Genomic DNA, 20,951 nt, shown 5'->3' with positions numbered 1-20,951 from the left:
CGGGAATCGCGTACAATAAAAACTATGGCGGCGATGTCGCTTACGATCTTTTGGATCGCGCTTTACACCGCGCTGCATAGTGGCGAGCAAGCCGGAGGAAGAGCGGGTTGCCTCGCGCTACCGCGCTCGCGCCGCGGCGGACACACGATCTTACGCATGTTTCTGTCGCGGCGCGAGCCGCGGGCAAGAGCAAGATGGCGATATATAAGCTAAGAATCCTGCATAAGTATTAGTGGACGTTATTCTCCAGTTTGACATTAGGTCATGTTTGTTTACTGTTTACATCTTTTGCGAGCTCTATAACAAATTAGAATATTTGTATTTATCACAACATTATTCCTTTATAAATGTGTTTGTGCATAATTGTGAATGTATCAGTATATTAAACAGTAATTGTTTTGCATGTTTCTATTAGAGTAAATTTTCATTTTGTCAGATTTATAGGTTAAACTCATTTCTATAAAAGTGTTCTGCGTTTATCCATAATGTGTTTGATATTTTATTGTTGATGAATACATTCTAAATTGCTTGTATAATGTTATTAAACAACCAGTGCGAGACAATCATCAATCGTTCGATATACGTTATCTTAAATATGTGCTGTTGTGTTACCTACGTGTTACTACTGAAGTCAGAGTAACTAAATACAAAACAAGTATGGTTAGGTAGCATGGTAAGTACCTATGTATTATTAGTCTGTAGAGAGAGAAATAAGGGACTGTAGTCGAATGTAGATAATACTCTCATATTGTTATTATGCAGTAATACGCTACTTTTACGTCAGCATTCTTACGATGCACATAATAATATGTAGGTACTATACCTAGACTAGACAATGACTTATAGCTCCGGCTTACCTTTTATAAAAAATGACCCTTCGCCACTGGTAGCTTTACTTTCTGTTATTCAGTCATAGAGTAAAAAGGGTTTTTTATACTAAGGAATATAATATCGGATTTAAAACAAAATACTTTTGAACCCTATTTCTGGTAAACACCTGAGTGAAAATTAAATATTAATATTTCATACATTAACAATAAGGAAATTCCAGCCGTAAAATATTAATATCCGAAGGGACCAAGCTAAAAATAAAAGAACAAATATACCCAAATTAAAAAGTAATATACACGGAATACTAATTAGGTAACAAGACTGGACCAATCTCCTGTAACATACAAATTCAATTAAGTTTTGTACGTGACAAATAACTATGTGTATATGAATATACTAACAACCCGCTGCGCAAAAATCGAAAGATAGGTATTTATAGTTTGTTTGTCGTATGTTAAGTGGTCAACCTAGTGCCTTAGACATGGCTTAATTAAAACTACGGCTGTTATCTTAGTTGACAACAACCGTCTTTTACGTGCCTCCGAAGCACGGAGACGCCCTGCTCAAGTACCACTATGCGGTCTCCCATCTATGGAATGACTGCGCCAAGGGTTGCTTAACCCACAGTTCATTTTGAGATGGATCAGATTTCTCCGTGCTTAAGCAGGCCTGTTTAAAGTCGGTCCTTGTTGTTGTCTTTAAGCCATGTCAAAGGTTTTGGCGCTTGCATAGATTTGATATTCTGCACAGCAATCCTACAATAAATTATAATAAAATAAAATAACATAAAACAGTAACAAAGAGTTTAGGTATTAATAAATTAGTTAGGTACAAACAGAACGATAAATTGTGACCTAGAATGGAATACCTACCTTCAATTACTGAGGTCGACGGTTCTTATCTAATTGGTGATAGCTGGATGGATGATCTAAATTAATGTGCCTGGAAGGTAATGTGTGGCGCTGATAACGAATGTGTTACGTTTTTTGGACTTGTATTTCAGGTTATGGTAGGCGTTCTATTTAGAGGGGGAGTTCTAATATTTACCTACTTTTAAATATGAGGAATGTTTAATTCTTCAGCATAATATATTATTAACCTACTTTATTCGTTAGTATTTTTATTAAATTGGATCGGAAACTACTGCTGTTTTGGACATAAGTGGACAGATGGACGAACAGACAGACAGCGGAGGCTTAATAACAGGGTTTCATTTTTATCCGTTGGGTACAGAACCCTAAAAATACCCTATACATGCTGTATTTTGATAGGGTAAACTTAAATTTTGGTGCAATAGTGAAAATATATCACTCTAGCATTTTTTAACCAAGCTAGAGTCTAGCGACTGGTTGTTGATTAAAAGTGGAAAAAAAACCCAACAAAGAAAACTAGTTGAGTACAGCCTTTGAGAAAAGCCTACACCTCGGTCACAATTTACTGGAAACATTTGAATACAAAGTCCTTGAATTGTGAAGTGGAACGGGCAAAAGTTTCTCAAAATTTTTGTTCTCTGTCGACTACAGACTCGATATATTGGTTAGCTTTGCGACTTTCTTTTGAGGGAGGAGACCGCAGCAGTGGGACTATCATGGATAAAAATTGACTTTCGCTTTGTCTAGGCAGTCGTTTAATGGGCATTGTTCTTAGAAAAAAAAACTGAACATTTAATTTTAATCTCCTCAAAAAAACACTAAAGAATATTATCCCAGAAAACTGCTTGCAACTTCTAGTGATAAAGGATAAAGTGGGATGTTAAGATTTATTTTTTCTGCTAAGAGAACGAGCAATAAGAAGATTCAAAATACACAAAAAACATAAATCGTGGGTGTTTTAATAGACCTCTGCCTACACCTTCGGGTATATCAGGCGTGATATTATTTAAGTGATGACAGAAAGACCTTCTGGGAAAGCCACTGTACTCACCAAGAATTTGAGGTGAAACAATCCAATGTTGAGAGCCACTGACCTATACAATTGATCTTCCTAAACGTCCTTTGCAAACAGTAACATTTTAATATAGACCGCTTCTTTGTACTCAAATTAATGTTTATTTCTAGTATTTCCACGAATTTGTGTTACAAGCTCAATGAACGATTTTCATCTTATTCGTTTATCGTCAAACGGTTTTTGACACAAGCTTGTATCGAATAATTATTTCGATTATTTTGTTGAAAGAAAGTAATTAAGTTTGTTTATAAATAGTATTTTTTAAGGAAAAATGCTATTTTAGTTAGTAGTTAGTTACTAGTACAAACGTTATTTAAGGATGTATGAATGTTAGTTACTCATTCATGAAAAAGTTACATAAAGGATTTTGATGAAATTGACTGTTTGACAACACTGACACAGCGTTTTTATTCCGGGAAATCCACACGAGCGAAGTTGCGAACAAAAACTAGTATTGATTACAATATTTTGAAAATAGACACGTTTGTCAGTAAAGGTTTTTGTATACCATATTCAAGCCTATAAAATAAAAAAATAAAACCGACTTCAAATTAAACACACTTTAAAGCTAAAAAGTCGGTCCCGGTGGCTTTCAACTAAGATAATAGTTGTTAAGCCATGTCAAAGGCCTTTCGGGCGGCTTGAACAACTTTGATACCAGGTTGACCACTAACCGCACGACAGAATAGAAAGAAAGCTAAAAATAATTTTATGTAGACTCAAAAGTACGTCATAAGTATCTAGATTTGTTGCTAGGTACCTAACATATAAGCGTCCTATCGAGTATCGATAGTTTAACATTTAAAATGTACTGCCAAATTAGTTTCCACCACGCCCGCTAGAGGCGCTAATCAGATTTTCATACATTTCTCAATAGCAGGTTATCGGTAGCTGATAGTGGTATGCGCTACTGAAATACTAACTTATACTAAGGCTTAGCTAGTAATGTGACTTAAATAGGTCTTGTACAGTTAATTTGCAACTTAGCTAATTTTAGTAAACACGCAAACCATGCAACTGAATTTGCATACAAATGAACTAATAATTTGCAGGCAACCTCGTGCAAAAATAGAAATGCGGATTTGTTTTAAGGCCGCGTAATATATTTTTGTTGTTTACATATTAGTAAAATATTACTTAGTAACAAATGATTTTTCACTGCTTATATTACAGTTTTTCTCTCTTTTTTTTTAAGACAAGTCCCGCACTAAGAATTGCTCTTGTGACGCGGGACTTTTACAAACATACAAACAACGGACACAAAGTAAATGCCAGAACCAGAACAGAAAACAACTATTGTGAAACACAAATGGTTGCTCCGTGCGAGAATCGAACCATCGACCTCTCGACGCACTGGTAGTGGCGTGGTGAGCACCTTAACCACTGTGCCACGGGGGCCGTCTCTAACTCTCTACCTTTTGAGCCTAGCCTTTCTTCCAAACTATGTTGGAGTCGGCTTCCAGTTTCACCGGATGCAGCTGAATATCAGTATTGTGCCATTTCTACTGCATTTTGTCAATTACTCAAGACATACATACAGCATAGTGATATGATCGTACATCTTCAAAGCATTCTTTGTCAGTGCTGGTTTCACCGCACTAATGTGATTGCATCTTTATGCCGAGCCGTGGCTTTTGCTGCCTTTAGCTGTACTCTGATTAAATGACTACGTTATATATGCAAGTAAAGTGCATGCCTTATGTTTGATTAAAGAGGGTGTTTACAATGTATGAAAATAAAAGAGTATGAAATTCCTTTTAATTAAAATTAGGGAGACCTTTGCTCAGCAGTAGGTACTAAAACTGGCTGAGAGAAACAAAGTCTCGGAATTTTTCCTCGAAATTATGAATATATTTTATTTAAAAATAACTAAATACTTATTGTCCTCTATGCAAGAACTTGAACTTAATACTCATAAAAGTAGCACGCAGTGATACATACATAAAATCTCGCTTTTTATATGGGTTTGTAGAGACCAAAAACGCTTTTGTACGCAATGATGTCTTATGATGAACTAGGCAACGAGTTAAAATACAACCCTTTTCAGTTAAAACTAACAATAAACATAGATCTAACTTTGTAAAAGACATACGACACATGTTACAAATTTACATTCACCTAAAATCTAAAACATAACATAAGCATAAAATCTGCCTTATAATAACTCAACACGAACCAGAACCGTTCATTACGTGAACTATCAAATAACATACCCAATGTAAATGTTCCCTAAGCTCAGCTGAATTTAATCTAGCACTCATCATCTATGCTCTTAATGAATTCGGCTGAGATATCTCGCTGAGAGCGCTCTTGTAAGTTCAGTTTACTCAAGTTGTTCCTACATATTTGTGTGAAATTGCGCATTTTAATTTTTGGACTTTTTGATTGATGATTTAATTTTGAAATGTTATAGGTTTTCGTTTTTGTATGTTCATATATTCTAATTGTTAATTGTTAATCTGTGTAAATCTTGCGAATAGAAAAAGTATTCTTTGGATACGAATCAATGATAAAAAGGAACTGTGAAAACAAAAGCTAATTAAGCAATAAGTCATAAAATTATAATAAGCATATGAAATAAGAAGGTATAGGAAAATATGAAAATTGCATTTACAATATTTAAGCAATGTATATTTAAAGTAGTGTGTTTATTATGTAGAAGCTATAATCTAGACATAGTGATAAAATTTTAATAACTTACCTTACACCTTGTAAAAATTGCAATGCCTGAAAAAGGTTACTAAGTTGCCACTACCCTAATATAAGATCCTTTTGTATACTACTTAGTAAGCAATAAATGATTTGAATTTGAATTTAATTGACTTGTTAACTATTCAACGGCTGATAATTCACACTTCGTTGTAAGATGTACGACTTGAAATTTAAAATTCTTAACTCCACTATCTTAACTCGTTTTCAGTAAGGTCGCAAGTAACAATACACAAAATTGTTTGGACTCAAGCACAAACAAAAAATTATCCTTATTGCCAACATTAAACTCATTCAACAGTAAAACAGAAACATTTTATAACAAGATAATAATAACATAGAATGAAGACTGGAGACCCTCACATGTAGTATTGTCTTAAATAAAGTGCTCTTGAGAAACGTTTCCTGTTCCGTCGTCAAACTCATTACTGCCCTCTTAGTCGCCCTCCACGACCTTTAAACTATTGTACTGATGGGGAGTCGGAACGGCTACGCTGGTGATGATTATATTTTTGTATAAGTCAAAATGAAGTATTCAGTTAATAGGAGATTTTGGACATTGGCAAGTTTATAAACGAACAAAACATTTTTTTTGTTTGATTCTTGTGTTTGTTTATCGTGATAATTATTGTGTGAACCGTTTTTGGGAGTGATTCAATGAAATTTGTTCCGAATCTCTCATTTTACATATAATTTTATTCTTTACTAAAACGTAATTTAAAAAAAAATAACTGTATTAAGTTATAAAATAACTTGTAAATAGACAAAAAAGATACTAATAATATTTCAAGGTTATTAGAAGCGGTAAAGCCCAAAATAATTAAACGTATGTTTTCAAATAATTTGTCTAGAGATCTGGCAAATGGTTGAACGTCACAAGTCACAATGGCAGAATTACTGGCAATGCTGTTTTATCGCGCCGAATATAATTAGTGGCGGAGCTTCCGATGCGAACACAAAATATTATTTTTTGCTCTACTTTTCCTTTTTTGAAAGGAATTTTTCCTTTTTACTAATTTTTTTTAAGATCGCGGAAGATCTTAGAACGTTTCTTGTTCTATGTGAATTATATCAATTATATGTATATCTAGTAATATCTACATTTTATAAGCGTCAATTATGTCTCTTACATTTTCGCTGCTATCATGTTGTTCCTTAAAAAAGGGATGAAATAGTAACAGTTCATGTACCAATGTATAACACACTAGGCGACAATGCACAAATTCATAGGCAACTGAATACTTTTAGTGAAAAGAAAATGTGATTAAAGATTTCTTAGTTTCGAGTACAATATTTATTTAAAACTACTTTATAAAAATTGTTCTGCAAACAGGGGTGCTCCTTAGATTCCACATAAAAAACTGACTATCATCTTGAAAACCACTCTAACACTTCTTCGAAATTAATCTTTTTAACCATCGGTAGTAGTTATTATTATGTCAAATGATTTTTAAATGTCATATCAACACTTTACTTCCTAGTGTAGAACATTACATAACTTTCCCGCCTACAATGTCACCCCGTATATGTTTCAAACAATTTGTCTGGAGCCCGTCAGCTAATGTTTTAGTCACAATGGCTTGCTCGCTGCTTACACTAAGTGTTTAACGCTGCGCCATTATATTGTTTGAAGCAGCTTTGTTTTAAAATTATTGTTTTATGTCCCTAGATTGTTTTATTTCGAGTGTTGTCTTAGTGTCTGCTTTTAGAGCTTGAAATTCATTTGATGATTTTATTATGACGTTTGTTTTAGGAAGGATATGAAAATGATGAAAAGTTTGTTTTGACTGCTGTAGGAAACGATTAGAACAGTTTATTTAATTTTATTCTTTCGTGGTCAGTAGAAAAATCTGTCTATGTTTCATCCATCTAGACTTCAAAAAGTAGACCTAAGATAAGTCAGATCGGCAAATATCAGTCATTGTAAAAAACTATAAAATGATGATATGTGTAACTAAAATTATGTATCTTTTACAGGACCACCGAGAGTCGCGCTAAAATTGGGTAAGTAGTATTATATTTTACATGTAATACTTAGTATGAGAGCATGGGATAAGAGAGTGCACCTGTGCATTGTGCACACATTTGGCCACTATAAACAAAGTCCTTCACAATGGTCTCAATAAAATTGGACGCCTTAACCTAATATTATCCACGAGGAGTACAATACATTATTATTAGTACTGAAAGCTTTTAGTGTTTTTAATAAAACGCTACTACACATACACAAGTCTTTAAAGTTATGCAACGTTCCAACTCGCCAAGGTCAAAAGGTCACAAAGGTCAAACCCCACGTGTTCATAATACATTCAGAGTGAAAACAAAACAGTCGTAGCACTTGTCTCACAAATACTCAAGTTAACAAGCAAAGCAATAACTTTGTAGATAAACATCTGCTACTCTACATCAAAGAAAATAGAATAAAAATGTTGAGTGCTTCGATGTCTTAGGTAACTTAGTCGGGTTATATAAGACACAACAAGATTTTAGTGAAATCGTTGTAAAATGTTGTGTATTCTTCGATACTTCGTTTATGCAAAAATCTCTTTTTTAATAGATACGAATCAATTTTTAAGGTGAATTACTCTATATTTGCTCGATGTAATTTTTTTATCATACTTATTTAAAGTACTGAAAACGTAGTCATGAGTCTGATGTCAGTAGTTATGTAGTTACTGAATTATAATAAAAGTGTATGTAATATTTGTCACGCTTTTCTTCTGGAATAATTTAATCAATTTAGTTGCCAATTTGTGAAAGATTATGTCATACCGGAAATTGTTCCTTGACAGTTACCAGACTTATAATAACGTGAGAGGTTTCATTGAATTAAAAAAATATGGTATAATTAAGGCCGTGTCGGGCAAGACGGAGGTGACAAGCTTAGAAGAATATTTCTATACGTTTTCGAAAACTTATAGAAATCGAGAAATAAATAATATAATTATATGGTAGAGTAAGATTTTAATAAACGCAAATATATTGTGAAAAAAACACTTATCGAAAATTACAACATCAAAAAATGAACAACAAATTCCAATAAAATATCCAACAAAATCATACCAATCTAAGAAATTCCAGTATCATTGGAATTCTTATAATTTTTCACGCGGCCACTGTAAATACCGGTTGTCCGGGAAATGCTGTTTTGTCCCGGAATACCGGACACGGTTTCCGGCACGACATTCGTTTAATTTACTAAGGAAGACACCCCACTCGCCGGTTTTTATGGAATTGCTTACCGGGGAGGGGAAAGACATTTTTTCAGATATAATTTCTTAGACAAAGAAAGTTTATTTTCGGTGTAAGAATATTATTTTTTATTACTCTGCGTTACGTTAAATATGTACTGAATATAATGGGTATGTCCTGACTAATTTCGTTTTATATCGGTGCATTTCATGACTATGTACTTTACAGTTATTGGAGTAGTGAACCATATCTGAAAATTAACTAAAAAATCTTTTAAGACTCATCATCAAGATAGCAGGCATATTATTACATTTATAACTAATGTCAAGAGCTCAAGAGTCCACAAGACCTTTTCCATCGTTTTTTTTTAAATTATCAAAAGTCACTTCAAAATAAGATTTTACATAATTTGCAATTCAAAAGTAATATGGTAGTAATAAAGTTTAGAGTTGACATGACATTTCCAAGACATGTTTTGATTGCTTTTCTAAGCTTAATCGATTTCAACTATCTTTAGTTATTCCTAATTTGTAATCCATTTTGTCCTTTCTTCTATAAAATAAATAAAAGGTCACCTTTACTTTATCAAACTCTACAATTATAAATGAAGTCAATCTAGATTCTATTAACGTCTGTTACAGATTTATCTTGCAAATGACATAAGTTTTGAGTTGAAAAAATTTCGTGACGACGTACGAAAGAGACCTTTTGACCTACAAATATGATTGTGTAAAGACAAAGACGAAATAACGTTACATTTGTGTGAATATATTTTTTTTTGAAATGCAATCAGCGTCAGCACGATTTGCAATGTAAATATATTGCATATATCAAAAGAAAATATACCATAGATGTATAATATATTTTTAGTTTCATAAATTACGTCGAAGTTATAATACCTAATACGTATGCGTAATACCTGAGTATTTAGAAAACTTAGATTTATTTGTAGGGAAAATATTCTTCAAAAATGTTTTTAACGACAAGCGACGACTCTTTGCGGAAATATTTAACTCACCTGTTAAAGCACTGCTTATTGCTGTATCTGCTTCAAATGTAGCAGACGTTTATGCCAGGATGTGCCTAACATAAATGTCTACTTATTTCGCTGCGTTAAAAGAACGATCGCGAATTAATTTTTTTACTAGATAATGATCATTGATTATGCAACGAGAAAGTTAAAAAACCATAAATGAGAATGTTTAACACTAATATATTTTACTCCTAGCAAATTGAAACAGTATCAACAAAAAACCATCAGCAATTTGATATTTGTCAAACAATTCTGTTTGCAATGTTCCTTATACGTCGAAAATGATGTTTGACGAAAAGTTTGGCGTATTTGCCAAAGGTATTTGTTCCAACGGGTCGCAAACAGAGGCACATTACATGACAAACATTGGTAATTATTTGCCAGAGATCTGATTCAACAAAGGTAATGTCAATAAAGGTACAGGTAAGTTTGTTCATCTGTGTCAGTTCAGATTTACCGATTCGACCAATTAATTTATGAAGTATAAATGACTTTAGCAACCAATTTTTTTGCAGTGTAAAATGTTTTTACAATTATTTATTTTGTTAAAATTCAAACTGAATTATTATAAATCGAAAGGAACAATGTCTATTTTTTTTCAAAACTTAATGACAGATCACCTGATCATTAATGTGATCGACTAGAAACCCAAGATTTTTTTAAAAACTATTTTTTTCGCATCACGACATTGAATTGCTTCAAAAACATATTTATCTTATTGTTAAAAAAACCGCTGGAGAAAAAGATAGTCAGTATATTATCAGTTCTGTCTTTAAAAAAAGTAATACTCCCAAGTAAAACTCATTACATTCACAACCAAAACGTCGCCCGACTGTTTCAAATGCCATCAATTCAGTACAAAAACAACAGTTTACTTAAGACCTTTGGGGCTTCGGGGACAGCGGTGAGAGCTGAGAGCTCTTCTGTGGGACAACACAGCTTTCTAAATAGAGATTTATAAGATGTACTATATGAGAAGGAATGGAAGAAAAATAGCTGTAGCACTTGTTTAACTCGCCGTGGTATTATTATAGTCACAAAAGATGAAGTTAAATCACATAGTTTGGTAAATCACATAAAATTACACAAGCTAATCGTTCAGTGACATAAAACACACGCTTCGCTCTTCTGATGTTTTCTAAACCGTCAATCCAATCATCTATCCGTAATGACAGACGAATTGTAAATCCTGCCTATTTCCATGTTCCTGTTACTTCAAAAAACTTTGAAAAACGTACCGTACACGACCCAATCCTAAGTCTTAGTGGTCATCGCAAACACTACCGCTCAACCACAGAACCTTTTAAACAACTTTAAAATGTACAAAAGGAGCACTTAAAATATACATCTATTCGTCGTCAAATATTCAGCTTGAAAACATTAAAACAGCATACATTAAGTTATAAAACATGTAAAATACTCTCGATATTACATTTCACGCGCTGGCCGATCGCCAAACGAGCCTCGATTCGTTGCCGACAATATTTTCCGTTCGCCAAAATTTCACAAAGACACAAAGAGGATTTTTAATATTTATATCGAACGAAATATCCCTCTCTGATTATACGGGGTTTATGGTTTGTTTTTTGATAGTGAGTGCCTAAAATTTACTTTTTTATGGCCATGTGTGTACGTAAGGGTGGACAACGGTTTGGGTTTGTTATTTTCGGTATCATAATATTGCAATTTAAGCGGTTATTCTATTGCTATACAGAATCTAATGAAGTCTTAACTAGACTTCATTAGATTCTGTATAGCAGCATAAAGAGGTTTTGTTGATTATGAAACCAAATCTCATTTTTACAAACCTTTGTTTAATCAATTGAAAGCCTTCAAGTATATCAATTTAAAAATTTGATCAACATCAGCATAGTAGTTTAGTTACTAGAGCGTAGCAGTCTTTAACAGACTTTCAAATTCATAATAGGTATTACTAATAAACATTTCGATCAGATCTTTCGGCTATTTATTGCCATTGCGTTTACGTACAAGTCATCTACTTCACTACCGTGTCCATACAACAATCATACAAACAAAATGGCAAAACAATACAAAGGTCCCGCAATATTCTTGTAAGTAAATGTGATAGTATTCAAAGACAGGAACCCGTTGGTAGAACTTTGTGTATTATTATGTTAAGCAACTGTGACTGTCATACATTGTGTTGAATGAGATTTATGTGATGTATGTGTTTAGATAAATGTAGTTGGTCTCTTGCGGACATCGTAGGAGACAATTTGAAGATTGTTATGTTGAAACTCCTATAGTGTCGTTTTAGGTTTACAATTGATTTTTTAAGAAGTAATTTGAGCACACAAAGATATGAGAAAAAGGTAAGACATATTCTTTTGCGCGTAAATTTTGTGCAATACGTATGCAAATTTTAGTAGTGCATATTGTCAAAAAAAGTAGGGACTTTATCAAAACATGAGTAATTAATGTCCAACTCCGCCCAGTCCATCTTATGGTTTTATCTTATTCATAGTTTTACTAGCGGATTGGCTCGAGTTTGTCGGAGTAGAGTATAGTACAATTTATCCCGTTGATTCCATTTCCATGGAAATTTTGATCCCATCGATCCCATATAAATCTTGGCCGGACAGTTACAAACGTATAAAAAAATACCTAGTTTAGTAAAGTTGTTTAAAAGTTACGATCACCGTGTTTTTTTTTGTAAATCAGAAAATAGTTACGATGTTAAAATCTAGCCAATGGTTTAAGACATGAAAAACAAAATAATACCTATAAATTATACACATTTATCATAAACATAGAATTGAAGTAACACAATTAAATAGCAATCAAAGACACAATAGACACTGGTAATGACTGCAATGTTCAATTAAATAGACAATATACACACAAATACTACTAATTACTGTTGATAAATATATTAACATATGACTAAATGATTATAGACTCTATAACTGTTGATTTATGGTGCATAATCATTTTAAAATGAAATGTTTGGTTTGTTTAGTTTTACGTATTTGATTTTGATTTTGAATGAAAATATTTGCTGTTAATTTTTAATTTTTAATTAAATAATTTTGAAAGTTTATAAGGTAGGTGATTTTGAGTAAGACTTTAATGGCTAGTTAACGACAAAAGGCCTGGTCTGGCGGACCGTGTGAAATCTTATACCCATTTTTTTATGAATGATTGAGTAAATTGAAAATATTTCATATTGGTCTTCTTTTTTAAAATAAACAATGTTTAATTATCAGTTTAAAAACATGCTTATCTAATGAAACAATAAAATACAACTTTTCAGAAGCTGTTTCCCAAAAGCAGAAGCAGTTATTTCTCCTTTCAATTACACACATCACAAATCATTTCAACCAAAACCCTTCAAAAAACTTCACCCCTATCGTAAATATTCACGCCCCAACAAAAACAAAAGAATATACTTCACGCGGTCATCGAACCCGCACAAAACAAGTTACCTATGTGATAACTGCAATCAGTCGAGTGCTATGTCATGTCGCCGCTCCTTCAAGACAAACTTGCGACGTATTTTATGGGTAACTTACCCATTGTTTTCAGTTCGGACTGTATTTGCCAGTATTTTTGTGGTGAAGGGAAATTTATGGGGAAAATGCTTGTGAATTCAGTTACTATATTTTTTGGTTCAGTAATCGTAGTGTAACGACTATTGACCTCAATACATAAAATTGTAGTTTTGTATAAATATGCATTGTATTGTGAATTTCCATTTTATTGGTTTTTTTTTTTTTTTTTTTTTTTTTTTTTTTTTTTTTTTTTTTTTTTGTACTTACATAAGTAAGAAACTGAAGTATATTTATTTTTAATTATGGTACAATTATGAGATCAATATTTATAAATTATTAATATTAAAGAAAATATTTACAATTACATTTTAAATTAACAACAATAAACTTACTATATATACAAATAGATAAAAAATAAATAAAAGAAACAAGTATTAAAATAGAAAAAAGAAAAAAAAAACATGGGAAGCGCACTACGCGTCGTAGTACTCTTCCACATCGCTTTTATTGGTTAATTTTTCTTTTTTTTCTTCCGAGTGAAATAGTTTCCCAAGGTAAAAAGCATTTTTTGAACTAATTAATCGTGATGGGCGTTATCTTGGTTATAATCTATGTATTTGTGTACCAAATGTCATCAAAATCTGTCCAGTAGTTCTTACTTTCTCAAGAATATGAATAAATAATAACTTTTAAAATGCAGGGTTCCGAGTACAGCATCAGCCCTGACGCGGTATTTTTTTTCTTTAAATTTATTTTATTTTTAACAAGCATAGGTCTTGCGATCAAGAGTTCGTACGTTGGCTCCTCCCTATTGCACTGAGGACTTGAACCGGCTTCGAGTACAATAAGCATTCGAGAGAGGGGTTAACAGGATGACGTTAGCGGAAGGGTTTAACAGTTCTGCTTGTATTGTGTAACACACAATGCTTGTAGTATTTTTAATAAATTGAAAAGGCCTTTAGCCTAACTTGAAATACGCTTTTTTGTTCGAATATAGAGTCTTAAAACAAAACTTTTTTTTGTCTTCGTTGTCTCACCGTAAATGAGAAAATGTCTTAGCACGACTTGCTCTCCTCTCTTTAAATGTGTTTTTTTGTCAGGTCTTCAATTTAGGGCTTATTAATTAGGAGAGGGTTATTTCGCGGCACAGGAGGTAACCTACATAGGTAAAAATTGTCACTTTCTGTGGCCTGGGTGCTAGTGATATGCCTGCTGATTACGAGGTTTGATTCCAAGGCGGGCGAAACGCGGTTGTATTTCGTAAACTTCTGGCTGCTCCTAAGAGTACCAGTGTCTATCTATCGTATGGTTAGTGGTCAACCTAGTGTCAAAGTTGTTTAAGCCGCCCGAAAGGACTTTGACGTGTCGTAACGACTGTTATCTTAACTGACAACAACCGGGACCGACTTTTTAGTGCCCTCCAAAGTACGAAGACGCCCAGTTCAAATAAAACTATGCGGTCACCCATCTATGGAATGACCGCGCCAAGGTTTGCTTAACGCACAGATCGTTTACCAACTGGCTACGGGCGCCCCACCAATAGTATGATGCTGTGATAATAAAACAAAAACCAAGGTTTTTCCTCGACTTCAACCTTAACATTCACTAATTATAGCTTGACTGCATAACCTGATGTTATATAAGTAGGTAAGTTATGCGCATAGCAAAGGGTACACGCGCTTGGAGTCAGTCCAAACATGCCACGGTCATTGTCTATGACGTATTACAGAGGATAATGTATGGGGTTTAGCTGACGGGGGTAATTTGTAGTTGTAGGTTACCAGGAATAATTTAAGAAAAAGAAATTGTGGTAGTCATTTTTAAAGATGATTCCCGGGTTATGAATGAATATGCCAACGGGACTTTCACAAATAAATTAACAGTAGGCACAGAAATTGGTTAGATCCAAAATTACAATTGATACTTATATAACTTAAATGTCTTTTACGTGTGTAAATTGAGCATCGAACGGCGATCACATTGTCTCACCTAAATCACCAGTATACCATATTTTATGGAAAAATAATGTGGAAGGAATAATAATAATAATAATAATAGTCTAATAGCAATCGTGATCAATGTAGTGTGAACGTTAAACAACTGGTCGTTTTTCAAATTCAATACATTGAATTTCTCCACACGTTGCGTAAGGGTATTGTACAGTATGTTAGAATGTTCGAGTATCGTGTTGTTTGCCAAAAATACATGCTATAGGTACAAAAATAGAGTGTTTGAATGCATTACGTAATATTTTGTTCGATATCGTTATTTATAATGTTTTTTTTTCGATAAATACGTATCTAAAAAAAAAGACTACGGTCTGCCTTTGAGTAAATGATAATATTAAAACTCTATATTGCCAGTTCCGGATAAGTACTGGATAGCTAATAAGATGGAATTTGGATGCCTGTTTGCTGTTATCTATTAGATAGCTAATAGGGCGCTTATTGAAACTAACCTAAGACTCTATGAAGGTGAAAATTGACAAACGCACCGTAAATTTCTTCTATAGATTTTAGAATTCATTCATTCATTTCATATAATAAAATCTAGTATGAGTCATGTCAACTCTTTACTACAAACGGCTTCAATATTGTTGCAATATTATGATTTTGCCTAAACAACAGTTGAAGTTGAAAAGCATCTTAGTTTGACCCCATTATTACTGTGTGACTGCTAAGCACGAGTCTTTTTATGGGATAGAAAGTCCATCACGCTGGCTAGCGAGTTCAGTACTAGAATACTGAAGTTAGAAAAAAAGTGTTATTATTACATTTGCACCACGCATTTGAGGCTGTATCTTCGTACACCATACATTGGCCACAAAATATATGTATGTACTTATACCTAAAGGTCCGAGCGTTGGATAAATGGGGAGTATTATCTCAGTGTGTCATCTACCTTGAGACGAAGAACTGGGACATTAGAACACGTGTGTGTGGACATGTATGTGAATAGAGCTTATGGGATGGTTGACTGCAAGGTGGTAATGGTGAAATAGTTTATGGTACTGCTTTATGTTATTATATTTCGCAACTTACTTTTGTTAGAATTTGTCCAGTTCAGGTTGAGGAGAGGTTAAGCCGTGCCTGTTCATAGAAGTGTTAAGTTAATTGACGATGAGATGAGGGAAAAGTTCATAGAGAAATTGAAATTAAAACTTAAACACAATACTATATTAATTACGTTTTTAATTTATTTTGTAGTTTTGGTAATGTTACCGTTGTTTATAATAGCTGACTGATAAACTATGGGTCTTCTCCACCGAGATATTATGTTTAACAAATATTAAGTTCAACTTCACTATACCAACGAACGGTATCGATGAACCATCATAGCAGCCGACAATCAATTGTCAAATTAAATCTTAAGTACGAATCTCAAATATGACGTCATCGTTCCAACAATAGGGACACCATCATTATCACTTATAAGAGACAAGTCTCGCTAAGTGACGTCACATTGTCAAAGTTACCAACGACCGAATACAATTTGTTGTCGCCTCAAACTTTTGCTCAACGTTTCTTTTCCGCTTTGTAGGAAAAAGAGAAAGTTTTTATCAACTTCCACCATATTATTTTACGTTTAACAATTTGACTTTTCGCCCCAATGGGAGTGTTTATGGAGTTTTCTTAACGTAATGATGTCATTTTCATTTTTAACTTTTGTAGCAATAAAAATGAAAACATAAATTTCATGGAAAAAGACAAGATTATTTGGAGCCAGATCATTTTAGAGGAACAGCTTTTTTGTTTTTGGCAGATTATTCACACATTTGTCAAAATTTTCTTGAATTCATTTTTATGACAGAGACCAAAGTCGACCCTTATTTTTATTGTTTGAAATATCTTAATAGATACACACTAATAGCAGTAGATATCACGTCGAGTCATTGTACAAGCTTATTAACCATTTTTGCAACATTCGAAACGTCTATCATCTCAAAGTTTTAAATAGATATCTTTCAAAAATTGCGATCCAGAAGCAACAAATAATAAACTTTTAATACCTATATACATCTATTAAAGATGATTAAGGTGGCATCAGGTAGAATTAGTGCACTTTTGTTCGTGGCTCAAAAAGCCTTTACGGGTATAAAAATATGAACATTAAACCAACACATATCAAAACTAAATCCCTCTTGCAAATCTTATAACATCACAATATGTCAGCGTGACGTCAGAATGACAGTTTAATGTAGGTCTTGCAGACACAGTGCACGCCGCGGGTGCTACAACAAGACGAATGTCTCGGGAATATCCGCACATTACATTATACTTGGTGATGATACTAGATTTATAGACTTTAGTCAGAATTTGTTGGTGTTTAGTGGTTTGTGTTAAAGAAATCATATCGTTATCGCTTACACTAATGCTAATGAGGGTTTATCCACTATAAGCTCGTAAATAGAATTCCCACATAAAACACAAAGTATCCAATTACAACTCTAAAGACATTGAAATATGGCTAGTCATTTTAATTTGTAATAGTTGTTTTTTTTTTCATATTTCAGTGTGCCTGGTCATAGAGTGAGTTTTGCGACAGCCATCTTCAATGTCTTAGTATGACACTCTTGTGTTAGTTACACCGTGACTTAAACACATAGGTATCAAAACTTAATCCCTCTTGCAAATCTCATAACATCACAATATGTCAGCGTAACGTCAAAATGACAGTTTAATGTAGCTCTTGCATACACAGTGCACGCCGCGGGTGCTACAACAAGATGAATGTCTCGGGAATATCCGCACATTACATTACACTTGGTAATACTACTAGATTTCCAGACTTTAGTCGAGAATTTAATGGTATTTAGTGGTTGAAGTTATTGGTCGTTAGCACAAAAAAATCATATCATTATTGCTTATATACCAATGCCTATACTTGAAGCTTTGTCAATTATATTGTCAGTATAAAATAGTTCGAATATGTTTACTCGGACTAATATGTATTCGCCTGTAAAATAAATGGAAAAAATATAACACTAATTTTAATAGAGAAAGTCCACAACTCTAAATAAGTTTCAAATGCAATAGATTTATGAACTAAAATCAAACATTATACCTCTAGGATAATCTTAAAAATTTTTATGACACATGTAAAATCAATAGAAATTATCAGGAGTTCCGTGGACTAGTATTCTTTGCTGTGATCAATACGAGAACCACAAACAATCAAACTAATATTTTCGATATCCTTTTAATAAGAAAAATAATGGTGCCCAACAAACCTTATGTATTTTCTTGCTAGTTCTAAGTAAAATTATCGCAGCTATAAATAGCCACTTCATATTTGTCACACCGGACAAAAACACCCCTATCTTATCATCTTATTTATATCATCATAATACTCATAGTTTATTGGCTAATAAACAAAAGACCCTCATGTGTATACAGCCTTAAGGTTCATCCCTATCTTGTAGACATACATAAAATCACGCCTTATTCTCATTGGAGAGTAGGAAGAGACTAAATAACGCTACATTCTAAGATCTCTACATAGTTCTTCTGCGTTTACATTTAATTGTAATATATTGTCATACAGGTTATTAGTACTAAGCATCTGTAGCGCGATTCTCTACAGTCGGTAGTATCGAATATCGAAAGTTTGATATTAACGTCCAGTAATAATAGTTCTGTGACGCCCACTAAAGGCGCTAATCATTTTGCATTTTGATTGTTGATAGTCGATAGTTGTAGAGAATAATATTCTTCAACGAATATTAGTTTTCGTTGTCTATATTATTATAGTCAACGAAAACTAATATTCGTTGAAATTTTTATGTTGGTCAATTATGGTAAAATACTATGAGGCATGCTTATCTAATTTACAGCCTAATTTGTCCCAAAATAAAAAAGAGTTAAAGCATAAACAAACAGCAGCAATATTTTACGAAATTTAATTTTCAAGAACGATACTGACTGACCTTTAAAGAACATTACCGATATAATCTGAGTATGTCTTTCTATGGCGTCCCGTTTCCATTAACCTAACTCGTATTTACTGGTTTAAGGAAATATTATTATATATTTCTTTTTCTTTAACTTCTTTTATTGCTTCGTAAAGTTTGGCCCTTACATTAATCCCCTTTTGTTCGTTCTGATCAAGTCTGTATTACTTGTAATGATAAAGTAAAGTTTTAATTTATGAATTGTTTTTTATTAACTCCGCCTCTTTTTCTTCTGTCTTATGATTCTAAAATTGATTGTTCAAGTTGTATTATTGGTTTTATTTGTTTAGGAGAGTTTGTTTTTAACTGCGTATAGGCTCTTTGTTTTTTTTGTTCCTAAGTTTAATACGGGTTTAGGTTATAGTCTAGCAAAGTTGATATACCTTTAAGAACTTTTAGGTACGTAGGCTTCTTAAAAGTTTGTGATTGCTGTTTTTGTGTTTACTAAAATTTTGAAGGTTGTTAGACACATTGTTTGCCAAAAAAACTACGGCATGCATTTGATTTATATTTGATAATAGATCATTAATAACCTAAATTAATACACAGTGTACTTACTTGTTACCACCGGAAATATTTTCTTTTTACGGGCGAAGTCGCAGGAGGAACATAGTTTTTATTATTTGTACGTTAAAGTAAAAAAAAATGTAATAATGACTTTTGTTTTCATTTAGTTAAAAAGATGATCATTTTCAGCATTTATTTATTCAAAACATTTACAAACTCGTATTTAAATGTTTCACTCATTTACCTATAAAAACTACTGCAAAAATGTTTTCCCAGAATATCACGGTGCACTTTTTATAAAAATAAAAAATAAAAAGCTACATTGTGAAAGTGCGACGAGGCTGCGTTTCCTTCCGGCGGATCTTCATTCAGGCTTCATTTCAACAGAGCTGAAAATATTTTAACACCATTCACGTTAGAGACAAAATGAGGACGTATGTTTAAGTATACAAAATGACATGTTTTAAGCTCTTGGGGATGATAAAAATAGTTTTATGTTAAACTTTTCAGTAAAAAAATGTTTTTTGCATCGTTTTTTTTAAATAAATTGCCAAGTTGTTCCTGGTGGGTTAAGTTTACGTATCTTTTTTTTTATTTTTTTTTTATTTTGAATCTTTAGTTGGTAGTGGTTTTCAAAAATGCACTTAACTAGTAGTCATCGCGTTCGTTTAAGATAACAATCGTACTACAATCGGTTTAAAAAGTGCTTTAGTTCGTAAGTTAAGGTAGTCACCAAGTAACTACCATTATCCGTTTTTCGCAGACAACGGATACACAAATGTTTGTTTTGGTCTAGGTGTAATTTTTTTTTTGTATTGAATCTAGTTGTACTTAGTTTTCGATCTTGGTATAGTTCAAAAAGTCTCTCGGACACAAGCTCAATTTCTATAGACGTAAACTTTATAAAAAGATTATTTCACTGTACTAACTTTGGCACCACACGTGTTTCCAGTCAAAACCACGCCACGGTAATCTGTTATGATAAATTTTCGCGAGTACACCGAGTTACTGACGCGTGTTCAACTAACGAGGTGGTACAGTTTGCCATCGTTTGCACTAATACACGTTTATGCACGTGTAATTCTATTTTGGCTAATTTATTACGTTGTATCGCTGTTTGTGAAGTGACTTTTATGTAGGCAATGCATTTGATTATTTTAAACTGATGACTTGTTGCAGAAATTTTAACATCGCAGCGTATTAATACTGAATTATAAAACTCTAAAACTAGTTTAAATTGTTATTTTGTTTAGTCCCATTTAAGCAGTGA

The 20,951-nt window shown here is 33.0% G+C and overlaps 1 protein-coding gene across 1 annotated transcript in view; it reads left to right on the top strand.

The window, feature by feature from the left end:
- The window catches only part of gogo (thrombospondin-1 like protein golden goal), a 293,513-nt gene that overhangs the window by 197,685 nt on the left and 74,877 nt on the right, over positions 1 to 20,951 (top strand). The window contains exon 4 of the mRNA XM_076118881.1: positions 7,465 to 7,491. The gene's annotated coding sequence lies outside the window, so the exon portion shown is untranslated. The remainder of the gene's footprint in view (positions 1 to 7,464; positions 7,492 to 20,951) is intronic.

The sequence above is a fragment of the Anticarsia gemmatalis genome, chromosome 10, assembly GCF_050436995.1.
Source record: "Anticarsia gemmatalis isolate Benzon Research Colony breed Stoneville strain chromosome 10, ilAntGemm2 primary, whole genome shotgun sequence".
Classification (NCBI taxonomy): Eukaryota; Metazoa; Arthropoda; class Insecta; order Lepidoptera; family Erebidae; genus Anticarsia; species Anticarsia gemmatalis.
This window is presented reverse-complemented; position numbering and strand designations above follow the sequence as displayed.